Source organism: Artemia sp. Qi Xiang Cuo, chromosome 10 (genome assembly GCF_049724085.1).
Source record: "Artemia sp. Qi Xiang Cuo chromosome 10, ASM4972408v1, whole genome shotgun sequence".
NCBI classification, from domain to species: Eukaryota; Metazoa; Arthropoda; class Branchiopoda; order Anostraca; family Artemiidae; genus Artemia; species Artemia sp. Qi Xiang Cuo.
Window position 1 is genome coordinate 917,833 of NC_142803.1, and position 15,147 is coordinate 932,979.

At 36.6% G+C, this 15,147-nt stretch overlaps 1 protein-coding gene and 1 pseudogene across 2 annotated transcripts in view; one reads left to right on the plus strand and one right to left on the minus strand.

Moving 5' to 3' along the window:
• TrpA1 (Transient receptor potential cation channel A1) overlaps positions 1 to 15,147 on the plus strand; it is a 393,252-nt gene that overhangs the window by 149,852 nt on the left and 228,253 nt on the right. The window lies entirely within an intron of this gene.
• On the minus strand, positions 1,179 to 11,549 carry LOC148947343 (transient receptor potential cation channel subfamily A member 1 pseudogene; annotated as a pseudogene). Its single transcript, XR_016142287.1, has 2 exons — positions 11,428 to 11,549; positions 1,179 to 1,388 (listed from the first exon to the last, which is right to left on the minus strand). The product of XR_016142287.1 is annotated as a transient receptor potential cation channel subfamily A member 1 pseudogene (transcript).

Genomic DNA, 15,147 nt, shown 5'->3' on the forward strand with positions numbered 1-15,147 from the left:
GGTTCAAAATTGTCGTGGCCATCCCAAATTATGTCATTACTAGAAAGAGTGGGAATGCCTTACTTATGGAATGATGGTCTTGGTTCCCGTGATCTACCAACAAATTTAGTAAGCCAGGTACGATTCATCTTAGAGGGTCAATAAATTCAGTATTGGCAAGGGCTGGTTTTAAATTCTGCTACGTTGAATCATTATAATGAGGTTAAACCTAGTTTTGGAGAGGAAATTTATTTCAAATTTAATTTACCGGCTATGATTTTATGTCGATGGATTCAGCTTAGGGCTAATTGCCTTCCAATCCAGAGCAGGCAAATGGTGTTTGACAGGGGGATAGTACATCCTGATGGTCGGTATGTGTTTCCTCTTTGTAGGGATGAGGACAAAGATTTGGACCATTTTCTCCGAAAGTGACCGGTGCTCTCTGATTTAAGGGAAAATTACTTACATGGTATTGTTTTGCTGCTTCCTAAAATTTTACAAAGTAGTAATCCAGCCACAATATTTCGTTTTAGTGCGTACATAGAGAAGGGATTAGAAAGAAGGAAAAGTTTTTATAATTAATTATTTAATTATATGGAATTGAACTTATTTTCTCAATAATTTAACATAAGGTATTTTTCGCTATGTATCATGTTAATGTGTGTTTCGTAATTTGTTCTATTGTGATGTCTTTATTTTTCATAAATTTTTGTGTGTATATGGCTCTTGGGCTTTTGAAATACACGATCTATCTATCTATCTATCTATACTTGAAATCCTTCTAGACTCTAGGTCTAAAGATAATTTCACCAGCACTCTGTAGGATTGCTGAACAATAATCAAAACTACCTGTAACAGTCCTGATGCTATTAAAAATAAAAGAAAAGCCAAAACCAAAATTTATTCATTTATAGTTAATCCATGAATAGCCGAAAAAGTTTGATTTATGGATAATTAATCTTGTAATTTTTTTTAAACACTGGTTTTCATGTACAAAGGATTCCATTTAGGGGCAAGTTCTAATCGTTTCGGTGAACAGGTCTAATTAAATATTTTGGTAGGAAATACCCCAATAAAGAATTGAGCATTTTATGGACTTCTCGAGTTTTAGGGGGGACTGGAGCCATATAGCATCACCTTGGCTACGCCACTATTCAACATTCATCCAGAAAACAAGTACAAAATTTATAGAAACAACTCTACTTTACCTGTCTTAGCTCTTCAGTAAAATCCTCAATTTTACCCCCATGAAGCACAATTAAATGTAGAAGATTCCGTTTCGAATTATCAACTACAGAGTTATTTACCCCCAGCTTTAGGAGGTAGTGAACTGTTTTCCAAGAACCCCGAAAAGCAGCTAGAAGCAGGGGAGTGCGTCCTTCTCTATCACAAGCCTCAGTGTATGCACCCTTAAAAGAGAGAAAAGGTTTAAGGGTGACGGGTCACAGTGTTTGGTACAGGTTAAAAGGTTACATTGTAATGCTGCAACCTTAAACACAGTTTTTTGAGTGAAAAGTAAACGTTATTCAGCTCTTTACGTGATTCTTTTCCGCTACTCCTATTTTTATTCATTTTTTTTTGTAACGATGACATGAATTTTCTTTTAATATTTCTTTGTTTCTTTCAATTTACCTCTGCCCCTTTCCCACAGTTAAAACTTGAAGTCTTCCTGGGCAAAACACTCCGTGAAACTTTCAACTCCCATCTCCCAAAGCCACACCTGAGTTTAATTCTATGTGTAAATAATTTGCAGCTTGTATCATTTAAGACCCTCGCTCCAATGGTTTTGGGGTCAGGACACTTCTGAAGGCATATTTCCTGAACTGTTCGACTATTTACAGTTCGGCGATAACAAATGGTGACATCAACTCGTTAAAGAATAAATTTTAACTACCTTAAAAGAAAAATAGTTTTCAATTTACTAATTATAAGGCTAGATTCAAGTTTAAATGTTACAAGGAGCCAAAGGTTGCCAAGACTCCAAGCTTGGCAATAGCTTTTTTGATTGAAATATTAACGTATTTCAGCTGTTAACACGATTAATTTCAAAGCTATAAAAACTTTATCTTCAATAGTGCTATTTCAGCTTTTTGTGAGCCAAATATTATCTTTTACTAACAACATCCACAGCTTAAACCCTTAGTGGTCAGTTTCTTTTTAGTATAAAGTCATAAAAATAAAAAATAAATCATATAAATATCATACAAACTGCTGGATTTTCAAAAAATATATTTTAAGTTCCCCCCAAAGAAAAAGGTATGCATAAAATTCTTACACTATTGACCATGAGTAAGGGAAGGAGGAGTAAGATTCATTTATTTGTGGGAAGGAGAAACTACAATTGAAGAATGAGATTTTTCAATTTTGGGGAGTATTAAATATATCTAATACCATAGCCCCTCCCCACAGGTCCATTTTTGTATATAATAATGATACGAGATGCTCTATAAAATAATAAACTTTCATGATTCTCAGTAAAATTGAAGACGTTTTATTCTGACCAGATGTCAATGGCGTAGCCAAGGGAACAGAGGTGTATGATCCAAATTTCCCACCTTCAACGAAAAGTTGACTAAAAGTATGAATTTCTTCCCTAATAAAAAACTCGGTATTTCCTTTATTTTCACCGACAAGCCAAAGAAATTATTTAAGTCATTTTTCTATAAGCATAATAGTGTTACCATAAGGAGTTCACCAAACTCCATTGAAACAGATTGTTTTGACATATATGTACACCCATTATAGTTTTCGCAACGTCTTTTACCCCATGTGAGAAAAAACATATGTGTTCTATTAAAAGCACAATATATTCTTTTGGCCCTTCTTTTGGAGCATACACAAAATAAAAATAAACACAAATACTGAACAAATAAAACTATTCATGATAACACATATATAAGAGTTATATTATGAGCAACATTCATTTGCGTCAATGAGAAGGATGAAGGTTTTTGCCCTGAGATGATAGATTGTCATACTTTGGATCTCTGTTTTTCTTAATGTTTAATGTTTTTAATTTAACTTCACGTTCAATTGCCCAATCCCTGCAAGGTATAGGACATATCCCAAATAAACTCCATGTCAACCCGTACAAAGTCTTTTCGTATCCTTGGAGGACAGATATGTATACGACGTTTCAAGTATCTATGCCACACTTAGGGAAAACTTCACTGAAAACGCACCCAAAGGCAAAGTATATGGGTAACTTATGAGAACGGAAACTGGCGTTAATATCTAAATAATCACCAACACCATTCAATGTTTGGCATTTCTTGGCATTTTTTCAAGCTTCACAATCGCGAAATTTCAGAGACTGAGGTCAGACACTTATTACTGCTCTGATTTTGCCAAATACACTAAATTTGCCTTAAATTTAAACTGAAAAAATGTCAATAAATGCCGAATCCTAGATGGTGCTGGTGATCTTTTTTTAAACTAGTGCGAGTTTCTCCTCTTGTGAGTTATCAACACTCTTTGGTGGTAGCCATAATATTTGCTGCAACAATTCAGAAGCTGACATGTATAAATCAGAAATTTTTCTACATAAAGAAAATAACCTCTAAAATAGATTTTGAACGGTTCAATGGTTATTCATAAAGGTTTGTTTCTTAAAAGATTTTTCAATAGAAGATTAAAAAAAATGTTTAAGTTAAAAGCTGCCGGTTCCGACTTTTTCTGCACATTTGATATGCAGTATTATAGCGTAATATATTTAATAGAGTAGATTATAAATACCCAATTATATAACATGAACACTAGCATTTTTAGTATAAAGGGGCCCAAGTCATAAAATTTTGCTTATTTTTATTGTTGTAGGTCAGTTTTGTACTTTTACATTATATCTAACCCACCGCTATACACGAAAGAAGTCAAGTATGGTAAATGCTAATGAAATAGAATAAAATAGGATGGAAATATTATAGTTTAGAAACAAATTTGGGCTATATATTTGCGTATTACGGAGGGGTGGGGGTAAAGCATAGCATATATTAAATACGTAACCTAACCTAGGTACCTTTTCCCCCCCCTCTTAAACTCCAAAAAACAACAGTTTAAATATTGTAAACGTTATCAGAAATCACCCTTTACCACCCATTTATCTAGCAAATTTCCATTTGTCTGGTTTCCTGTCTGGTTTCCTTGTAAAGTCTATATCGGTGGGTTAAATATAATGCATAAGTACCGTCAATTCAATTTCAAAAGGTCCAACTAAGCTTAATAGATAAATCTATGATGCGGCAATTCAAAAAATATCAGAAAGAGTCATCTATAAGGGAATCTTGCCCTTGCAATATTGGCCTTAAAAAGCCCTAAGATTCAATCCAAATATTTAGAAATGTTTATAGGTAGTAGTACAATAATGCAAAGACCACTCTTCGGGTGTTTTTTTTAAGTAGTAAATGTAGGTGACATTAGTGGCACTGAAATCAATACTGTGTTGTGAACTCCTTCCAGAAGAAGCAAACGAAGAAAGCTAGCTAGAGCATAAGTGCGATTATTGGAGATGGATTTGGCACGGATTGATTCCAGTCACTTGACTAAAGGTAAATACAATCTGCTTAATAGAGAATAAAATTATTTATTAGAGTATGTTTATTTTTTTCGTTTAAAGAATATACTGACTGTTTAGTTGTAATTATGTATTTCCAACGAAAACACAATCAAAATCAATTGGTAGCTCACCTAAAGTGAAAACCACTTTAGTTTATAGAAGCAATTTATCTAGACCTAGAACCTTTTAGTTGAAATTCCCTAGTAGGAGGTTCGAGCTAGGTTTGTCTGACTTATGGGCCTAAAAATGGCTTCCACGGATGTGATATGTAAAAGGTAATCACTTATCTGGCAACTTGGTAACTGAAACGCTATAAACAGTTAGGCAACTGTTTATCACTTATCTGGCAACTTGTTAACTGAAACGCTATAAACAGTTTACCCTAGACCTTTATAGTTGAAATTCACGTGTAGTAGGTTCGAGTATTGCTTGTCTGGCTTATGGGCTTAAAAATAGCTTCCACGGATGTGATATGTAAAAGATAATCACTAATCTGGCAACTTGTTCACTGAAACGTTATAGACAAATATGGTTATGAAATTCACTAGTAGTAGGTTCGAGCGTGGCTTGTCTGACTTATTGGCTTAACAATAGCTTCCCCGGATGTGATATATAAAAGATAGTCATAATCACTTATCTGGCAACTTGTTAACTGAAACGCTATAAACAGTTAGGCGACTGTTTATCACTTATCTGGCAACTTGTTAGCTGAAACGCTATAAACAGTTAGACTTAGACCTTTATATTTGAAATTCACTAGTAGTAGGTTTGACCGTGGCTTGTCTGACTTATGGGCTTAACAATAGCTTCCCCGGATGTGATATGTAAAAGATAGTGATAATCACTTATCTGGCAACTTGTTAGCTGAAACGCTATAAACAGTTAGACAACTGTTTATTACTTATCTGGTAACTTGGTAACTGAAACGGCATAAACAGTTAGACCTAGACCTAGACCTTTATAGTTGAAAATCATTAGTAGTAGGTTCAAGCATGGCTTGTCTGACCTATGGGCTTAACAATAACTTCCCCGGATGTGATATGTGAAAAATAGTGATAATCACTTATCTGGCAACTTGGTAACTGAAACGCTATAAACAGTTAGGCGAATTAATCAAGTGTATTTTACTGTAAAAACAGCTTATTTACAAATTTCTGGAGGTGTGCTATATTTATTAATTACTGTCCATTGTTCCCAGCATGTAATTTTATATATGCATTTTTTTCACTTTTGAGTAGGCAAAATCTTTTACTTATATATGATATCACGTATCGTCACTTATCCTGAATTTTCCAAAGGTTAGCAGGTTTAACTTATCCGTTAACTAATCCAGACCAATTAATTTAGTTATTAAAGCAGAAAAACAGAACAAGTTGTTTCAACTGATAGTAAGAAGCAATATCAAAATTTAAAACGAACAAAAACTATTACATATATGAAGAGGATTGCTACCTCTTCAACATCTCGCTCTATACGCTGAAGTTTTTCGTACTTTTAAAAAAGCTTCTTATAGTTCTATTTATACGACCCTTGTGTTTCAGGAGTAGTTTTTACAGAATTGGGACAAAATTCAAACTTTAGCGTAAGGAGCAAGGTGTTGAGGAGGGGGCAATCCCTTTCATGTACGTAATAATTTTTGTTCGTTTTAAGTTTTAATTTTGCTTGTTACTTTCAGTTGAAAAAACTTTTTTTTATTATTTAATTTCTGATCGTTTTTTAAAATAATACCAGGAAGTCTGGCCCCACCTGCATGGAGAAATCTCCTTCTCATGGAAATATTCTCTAGACGACTCAATCCGATGAAAACTTACCCCTGAAAATTACCCTTTACAACTCCACGCGTAAAATTGAGACGGAAAGAGAAAGCAAGACATATAAAAATAATTTTATTCAGGAATCCTGGCGGATTCCCCCAGTGTATAACTTCACCTGACAAGTTCAACCCCTGGAAAATTCCCTCCCCATAGAAAATTCCTCCGTGGAAAATCCCCATACTTCCATAACAAATGTATACATACTTCCCAATAACAAATACTATACGTAAACAATGGGGAAGTTTTAAACTTGAAGACCTTTCCCCTGGGACTGTGGGAGGATGGGATTATGTTACATCCGAAGACATAGCTATCGGGCCTTTCAATGATGATGAACAAAATGGCTATCTCAAAATTTTGATCGGACGATTTTTGGGGAAAAGGGGCGGTTGAAGGGGCCTAGTTGCCCACCAGTCTTTTTGGTCACTTGAAAAGGGCAATAGGACTTTTAATTTCTGTTTCAATGAGCCCTCTCACAAAATTCTACAAACTTGGCTTGATACGATCACCCCTGAGAAAAAATAAAACAAAAAACAAATAAACACGCATCCGTGATCTTTCTTCTGCCAAAAACTACAAAATTCCACATTTTTGCAGATTGAAGCTTGAAACCTCTACAGTTAGTGGAGGAAATATACGGAAAAAATGGTCAAACGTCGGGGAAATTGCAACATAATTTTTTTTTTTACTCCAAAATGTTCAGAAAAATCAGTTTAATCACACAAAAAAAATCCTCCTGAAACCCCCCTGAAAAAGTATCCCAAATTTGCCCTTGAAGGGGGAAAATGAAGGAGGAGTTGATTTATGCTGTTATAAATATTTTGGAGTTTAAATTGTTGTTTCCTATCAAATCAAGTATGCTGACTCCAAATCTAAATTCAGATTTTAATTTTTCAGTATCCTAATGCCCATTTCTACCCATAAAGGGCGGAGGGTTGGGGGGTAGAACTTGAAATTAAGAGGTTGTTGGATTATTTGGTCATTTCCTATGAAATCAATGGTGGCGAATTCAAAAATGAAGTTCAAAAATTGATTTTACGTGGTCAAGTACCTCATCTTACCTAAAATGGCTGTGAAAGTTGACCCACACGAACTAGTTATTTTAATCATTTGTCGGTTGATTCACCATTTCCTATCAAGCTAAGAATGGCACCTTAGAATACGAGTCTCGAACAGTTTAATTTCAAACCAGTATTCCAGACTCCCTACTCCCTCCAGATTGCGGTTTCCATTCCTTAGTGCCATTCTTTAGGTGATCTAATCAGTGGAGCTATCTAACATAGTACTTACTAGAATACTGGCGTGTTCAGGGCTATATACAAGGTTTGTGTCGTTTTTTTTTCGCAAAAAAAGACAGAAGAATAAACTGGGATCTGCGAGCGCTGAGTAGAAGTATTTAGTGAGATAGTATTTAGTATTATGCTTCTGATTTTGGAAAAAGCGGATAATCATTACTGCTTTTCAACTTCATTTGTGCAATGCCATCTACTGGGCATCATTCAAGCTGAGTTTGTTCTTCTAGTTGGCAATGGGTTGAATTCTGATTGGATTGTGCCTGGATTGAATGAACAATCAAGTGGTGAAGAATTAATGAAAAAACAATTTGGTTCGGGATTATATCAAATTCCTTTTGTTTGGATCCACGGTGGGACGGCCTCCAATGCCCCTCTTGCCCAGCATTTCTTTCCTGTCCAGCATTTCTTTTCTCCCTTCTTTTCTTTCATTCCTTGTTTTCTAAGTTTTTTTTGTTATTTTTTTTATTAATAAAGTATATTTTGCTATTATTATTACGACGAGAAGTTTTGTTTTGTGTATGTCCCATTATCTACACACCCAGCTTTACATTCTCTGCTCTCTGTTGGGGTTTAATATTTTTGTCTTTTTTTGTATTTTTATGTATATGAACTAATTAAAATAAATAAATTATGAAGCCTCTTTTTCTTCTAGAACCTTCAATGAAGAAAATATGGTTTGCCCGATAAGCCAAAGGAGCATCAAACCCGGTGAAAACACTGCCTTATTATCCGAGAAAGGAGCCGATGCCGTGAATAACGCAAGCACAGAAAGAGGAAGTAGCATGGCTGTGACGACCGGAAATGACGTCCACACCACGTGTCGTCGTAACTTCTGTGACAGACGTCGGATCGACAGAAAAAAGAACGCTCAAAGTAAACTTGAGCAGAAAGAGAAGCAGTTTTCCCGACCAGATCTTCCGCTCCAAGCTTTGATTTGTTGAAGAACTGCCTATTCTGTGGTCAAGCCGTGAAATTATGCAAGATCACAATTCGCGAATTAACTGAAGCTTATGCAGTACGAATTCATAGATTCGACTACTCGATTAGGGAAATGTGTAAGAGCAGGAACGATCCCTGGGCCACGACAGTGCTTGGTCGGATAAATTCAAAAACTTCTGACCTTCATGCAGAGAATGCCGTTTATCATCAAATATTCTCAGTGAACATCAGGACAGGAAAAGAGATTCCACAAAAATTCTTAGGTCAATAAAAAGTGAGTGACGTACCTCCAACAAAGAAACAGAAGGAAAGACCGTGCGATAGTGCAAGGAAAGCAACTCTCGAAGAAGTGCTTCGGTGCTATGGCACCAGTGAAGAGCCTGTACCTCTGAGGATCATTTTAAGAAACATGGCTCATACTCTCTCTGAAGCTGATTGTGATAGTTTGGCCTACAGCTTTCGTCAAGCCAAGGATTTGCTAGTCAGTCAGTATGGCGAACGAGTGGTTGTGTCCGATTCAAACAGGAAAGAGACACTATTAACATTCAGAGATACGATTGACAAGATATTACGAGAATATCATCAAGAGGTGAAAGCAGATAGTGAAAACGGAGAAAGGGATCAGCTCATCAAAGTCGTTGGAAGAATAATAAAAAGTGAAATCAAATCCATTACAACAAGGAAGGATTCCTAAGAATTTCTTAACGAAATATCGTCAGTAGAGAAGTGTTTGAACTTCGTGTGCCCATCTCTTAGTCTACTACTTTCATCGATAGGAGTAGAAACGCCTCTTCTAATATCTTCTATCGAACAGGCTATAATGCAGGCATGCAGACCACGGAATTTAATTTCTTAACGTATACAAGTCAACTGTTCAATTGATCCTGCTGTACGCCTGTGAAACTTGGCCTTTAAAGGCCTAAGAAACACGTTCACTAGAAGTATTTGACCATGTCTGCATGAGACACATACTACGGGTCAGCCGATGGTTTCATACCTCAAATGCTGAAGTTCGAAGGCGCTGTGCCCAGAAGGCCCCCCTCCCAGTAATCATAAACAACGACGACTGAAATTCTTGGGACACACACTACGACGATCAGCTGGAACAATATCCCGCGATGTCCTCACCTGCGACCCCCTTCCAACTTGGAAACAAAGACCAGGCGGCCAAAGAAAGAATTTCTGGCAGACATTCAAGAGTGACCTGGATCCTTGGGGTGGCTTCCGACGACACAGACGTCGTTGGGATAAAAACTGGCTGAAGAGGCTGCTGCTGACAGATCGTGTTGGACTACGTCAGTCATCCCATCGTTCATTGGTGCCGGACAGGATGGATCATCCTCTGGTTCCCACTGAAAGTAAGTAAGTAAGCTATATTTAGTCGGTTAAGTCGACTGACGGAATATTGGATTGCATTCATTTTGACAAAAAAAACATTGCTTTGAGATAGAATTAATCTAATCTTTCTATTATTCAAGATAAAGGGATTAATTTATCGTGTACAGTGTTTTTTGTGCTGCAAAGATTTATACTGAAAATTTAAAAATGTCTTTAATTCTCATAAATTATTCCTTACAAATTTTTGGTAATGAATTTTATATTTATTTTATAAATACTAAAACCTGTAAAATACCCCTACTTATCTTATCGATAGTTTTGTTAAATAATACTTTGTTCTATCAATTGGAAGAATGTTTCCAACTGGATAAATGTACATTAAATTTGTAAATTCATCAATATGTTTCTCGGCAAACATCCAAGTTTCTTCAACAGATGGCAATGAGAAAAGGTGCAATTATCACATTTCTGTATTGTCTACTATAAATACACAAAACAAACACAAGAAATAAAAAAACTAATCAAATGGATTTAAGTGTAATTTTTGTTTTTCATGATAAGTTTCTATTATCTTAAGATTCACTTCTTGATGCTATTTATCTATTCTAGTAGTTTTTTTTCTGTTGTATATGGATTTTTTTATTTTTTATTTTCCTTTTAAATATTGCTATTCAATTTTTTTACTATGCAATATTTTTTTTTTCATAATAAAATATTCACTTTCCAAAGCTATTTTATATGGTTTGATGGGATTTCGCTCTTAGACTTGGATAACAAACAAATATTAATATACCTTAACACAAATTTTTGATCAAAATACATTTCAACGTTTTGATACCTAGACAAGGCTAAAATAACCCTCAGTTACAGTTAATAGGCTAAAATTTACAATAAATACCATGGCTTATTTAAGAAAACAAGTTTTGGTTAGCCAAGCTATGGATACGGCTTCAAATGTCTTATTATTGGTTACTACGTGTTCGGAATTGGAAAAAATAAGAATTGTTTGTTTCCGGGGAAAATTTCCACTGATTCTTTATCATTAGACTGGACAACAACACTAATTGCTTTTCTAAACAGATGACGAAAACTATTCCTGAAATTAAGTCTTTGTCTTAGGTCTACACGTAGATGTGATAAGGTGTAATTTCATGCAAGTAGACAAAATCTTTGTCGTTAAAACTCAACTAGAGCCTTAGGACAGTCAGGGTTAAGGAAGTTTTAGAGAGTTTTTATTAAAAAATAAAATGAAAAATATTACATAAATCTAGTACAAAAAGAGAATAGTGGCGCAAAATAGAGAAAATGATGTATTACGTGAATGAGAGTTGTGGACCGTATTTGCCACCCTAAAAAAAAAATAAAAATAAGATGGTTTGAACGGATAATGTCTAGCACAGTAATCTTGAGAACAAAGAAAATAAACTAGAGTTAAATGTATCTTCAATTGTTGTGATTCTTCTGCATGCCTTTATCTCTGAAAATTAGTGACCATAGTGTATGTACTCACCTGAGCAAGGAAGAGTTGAACCACTTCTGTATGATCAAACATTGCAGCACAATGTAGTGGCGTCATTTTTTGACTATCTTTAGAGCTAAGAGCATCTGACAGTGACTCTGGTCGCATCTTGAACATCATTTCTAATATGGGAGTTGCACCCTGTGCTGCAGCAAGGTGTACTGGAGTGGATAAGTCGTTCTGCTGGCCGGTAATTGAGGAACCAGAAAGAAGACATATCTCAATAGTCTAGAATCGCAGGAATTTAATTATCTACCAATTAAATAGTCTTGAATGTCCGCGACTATAGCATCTGCGTTTAAAGTGGCTATAGATTTAAATAATGGACGAGTTTTTTTTCCATAATAAAACCACAATTTTTTTCTCAAAATAAAATATATTGTCCAGTAAACTCAGCTTTGGGGAAATTACCTAAGCCAAGTCTAAAAACATTTAAAAAAAGAATTATTGGGCACTCAAGTTTAACAAATGCCGTTATAAAGTTTTTTTTCACTATGGGCCGTTTAAAATAATTAAAATTAAGTCTTAATAACCTCTTCTTAACGGTGACTATACCAAACATAAAGTCACATGTCAAGACTAGAAAATAGTCTCACTTGTTGATAGGAACAGATTTTCGTTCGACTACAGCATGGAAAATTTATCCGTCGCGTAGTTATTGCGAGTTGAACTATATTCAACAACGTAATTTGTATTATTTATCAATCAGAATGAAGGCTGAAAGCTCATTTTATTAGGGAGAGCGAAGCATGGATCCGTTTCCCTATACCACCATGTCTACTAATAACAACTTACTGCACTACCAAACCGCCTGATGTCAAAACAGCCATGCACGATCCTCCTCCACCCCATTATATATAATCCTTTACTTTTCACCCCTTCTATGTAGTTTGCATTTCCTTAAAATCCATTCTTATGACCTTGTTTAGCTCTATTTGGGACGACACGTTTTTCTTATTACCCCCAGATGGACGACCGAAAGGGACAATGTAAAGACATTTGCGATCCTTCATCTGCAAAAGTTGGCCTAGCCATCTTAACCTTTCTTTCATTATAGCCCTATAAAGTGGGAGGAAACCACAATTTTTGCACACTTTATTATTTGATATAAGGCTAATAAAACAAAAACTTAAAACTATCCTCAAAGGATTCCTCTGCAAAATATTTAAAAAATCTTCATCAGCCTTTTGAAGCCACCCATTTTTCAGAGCCTGTCACTCTCAATAGTTTATACCTAACATTCGGCTTGCTTCTCGATAGGTGTGACCATAGTCACGTAATGTGGAGGTATCTAGGTCTCGGCCCGAGTCAAAGCACGTTTACAATGGTTAGTGAGACTTTCTCCGCGTTGGCCTACTAAGAGCTTTTAGCTACTGTTTGACATCTCTAGAAACTAACGGCATGTTTTTTTTCAATTTTAGCTATTGTTTGCAAGTCTTCTATTATTGTGCTTAGGATAAAAAATAATAAATATCATAGATATATAGCCAGTCTATTTCACAAAATTAATTTCAAAGAAAAAAAAAGAACCAATCGCACGAACATAAGAAAAAGCAGTGAGTAATAATTTACAGCCATGCATCTTGACAAGTTTGAATAGGACCTAAGCCTCAGTTCCTAACTTGTGCATAAAGTACCAAGGACATAAAAATTAACACAGTTTTGACCCTTGGCTTTATCTTAGGTATATCCATAACTGAAACTAGGATATTCTACGATTTTTCTTTTCTTGTTACAACATAGTGAATAAAATTTTTGCTGTTCAAGTTTCACAATTGTTGCCTTATTAGCCGGAGAGACTGTCAGTCAAAAATGTCAAAGGCAGAACGAAAGTCAATGAAAGCTATGTAAGTTTTTTTGTGGAATTGCCGTGTCTTCTCAACAATCTGTTTGACCATATGAATTTGTTCAGTTGTCTATCTTCCTGGCATGAATCTGGCTTGTTGGGGGTGGCGCAAAGCATGTGGAAAACTTATTGCACGTTTCAGCAGGAGCATTGCAAACAGCTTTCCAGAAACAGAGAGTAGGGTGATACCAAGGCAGTCGCTGCAATCCGTCTTGCTTCCCTTAAGCTTAAACACTGGCACGATGATTCCTTTCTTCCACTCTGACGGTATAACTTCAGTGCACCAGACTACGCTCAACAACATCTGCAGCCAAAGTATTATTGTAGTGCTGCTCGTAGTATGTAACTCTGAAGCAATGCCACACATACCGGCTGCTTTATTCTTTTTCAGTTTCCTCACGGCCAATTTAATCTCCTCATGTGAAGGTTTGGCGAAGTCGGGGACAGGGGTAGCTTCTGCAGCAGCGGCAACAATTCCTGGGGCAATGGAATCGGACGGATCTGAGTTAAGTGGCTTATTAAATTATTTCTCCCAGAGACCAAGACATTGAGACTGATCGTATATGGTTTCTCCATTCTCTGCTTTCAGGTTTTTGGACACCATGGCGTGATGGCAAGTCAGCTCGTGCAGGATCTTAAATGGTGCGCCTATATTTTCTGTAGGGTAGCTTAGTCAGGCTCAGTGGCCTTGCCCGGAATGAAGTCTTTCTTGTTCTTGTGAAGCAAGGAGTTACATTGCTTGTTGAGCTGTCTGTAGAGTGTCATATCTCGTCGTAATCTCGCTCACCGTCTCTGCTCAATTATTTCAAACGTCTGGTTGCTAATCCACTTTTTCTTCTTTCGTGGCTTTGAGTCCACAACTTTGGTAGCTGCTTTGAGAATATTGTCTTTGAAAGTGGTCCATGCTGACACGCTTTCTGAACACTGCTGGAGACTCTCAAAGTGGTTAGAGACTTCAACCATGTACCGCTCATGAACTGAGGGATCTTGCTTCAATCGAGAGGTGTCTATCTTTTTGGTGGATGAGGAGTTACTCTTATTGACCCTCAGCTCGAGTTTGATCTTTGCAGAGACGAGACGATGGTCTGCATTGCCGAGCTTGGTACCTCTGTATGAGAGGCAGTTCTGGACGGACGAAAGCCAGCGTCGTCAAACAATGATATAGTCAAGCATCTTTTTCGTCCTGCCATCATTGCGGTACCATGTGTACATTGTAATGTCTTTTTTCACAAACCAAGTAATTGTGACTGATACAGCATGGGTGATGCAGCAATTAAGAACCCGCACAACATTATCACTCAGGGCGTCAACTGTCAAAGGTCCAACAGCAGCATCGTACAGGCCATAGCTGTTAGCCACACCAGCGCTAAAATCTCCTAGGTCAAGGAGGTAGTTGCGTGGAGGTATGGAGGAGAGCTCGGAGGGCAGTACTGCATAGAAGTCATCCTTATATGACGTATACGTGAAATGACGCAATAAACTGTAATAACCGACATCATCAGAGCCAGAAGGTGGAACAATTTGGGCCAAATTCCTACATATGGGTAACCATAGACTCCCAAAAGCCGCTTTACACTGGGAACCACCAGGAACTTGTAGCTGGGGAGGACCCAGAAACACACTGCACCGGACCTACCAAAGGAATCTACGAATACTGCACACCTCCGATCTATCAGAAGGGGAGGATGTCATTGCAGCAGCAAGCATGAGGGAAGATTGGCAGCTCCTCCTTGATGCCATGGGTGCCTCAGGAGGCACAGGTTGAACTAAGGTCTAAGGTAAAAAACTTTTTCTACCGGTTTTAAGTTTTGACGCTGCTCCTTATTTTCAGTTGAAAAAAAACGTTTCTTTTTTTTTAATATCTT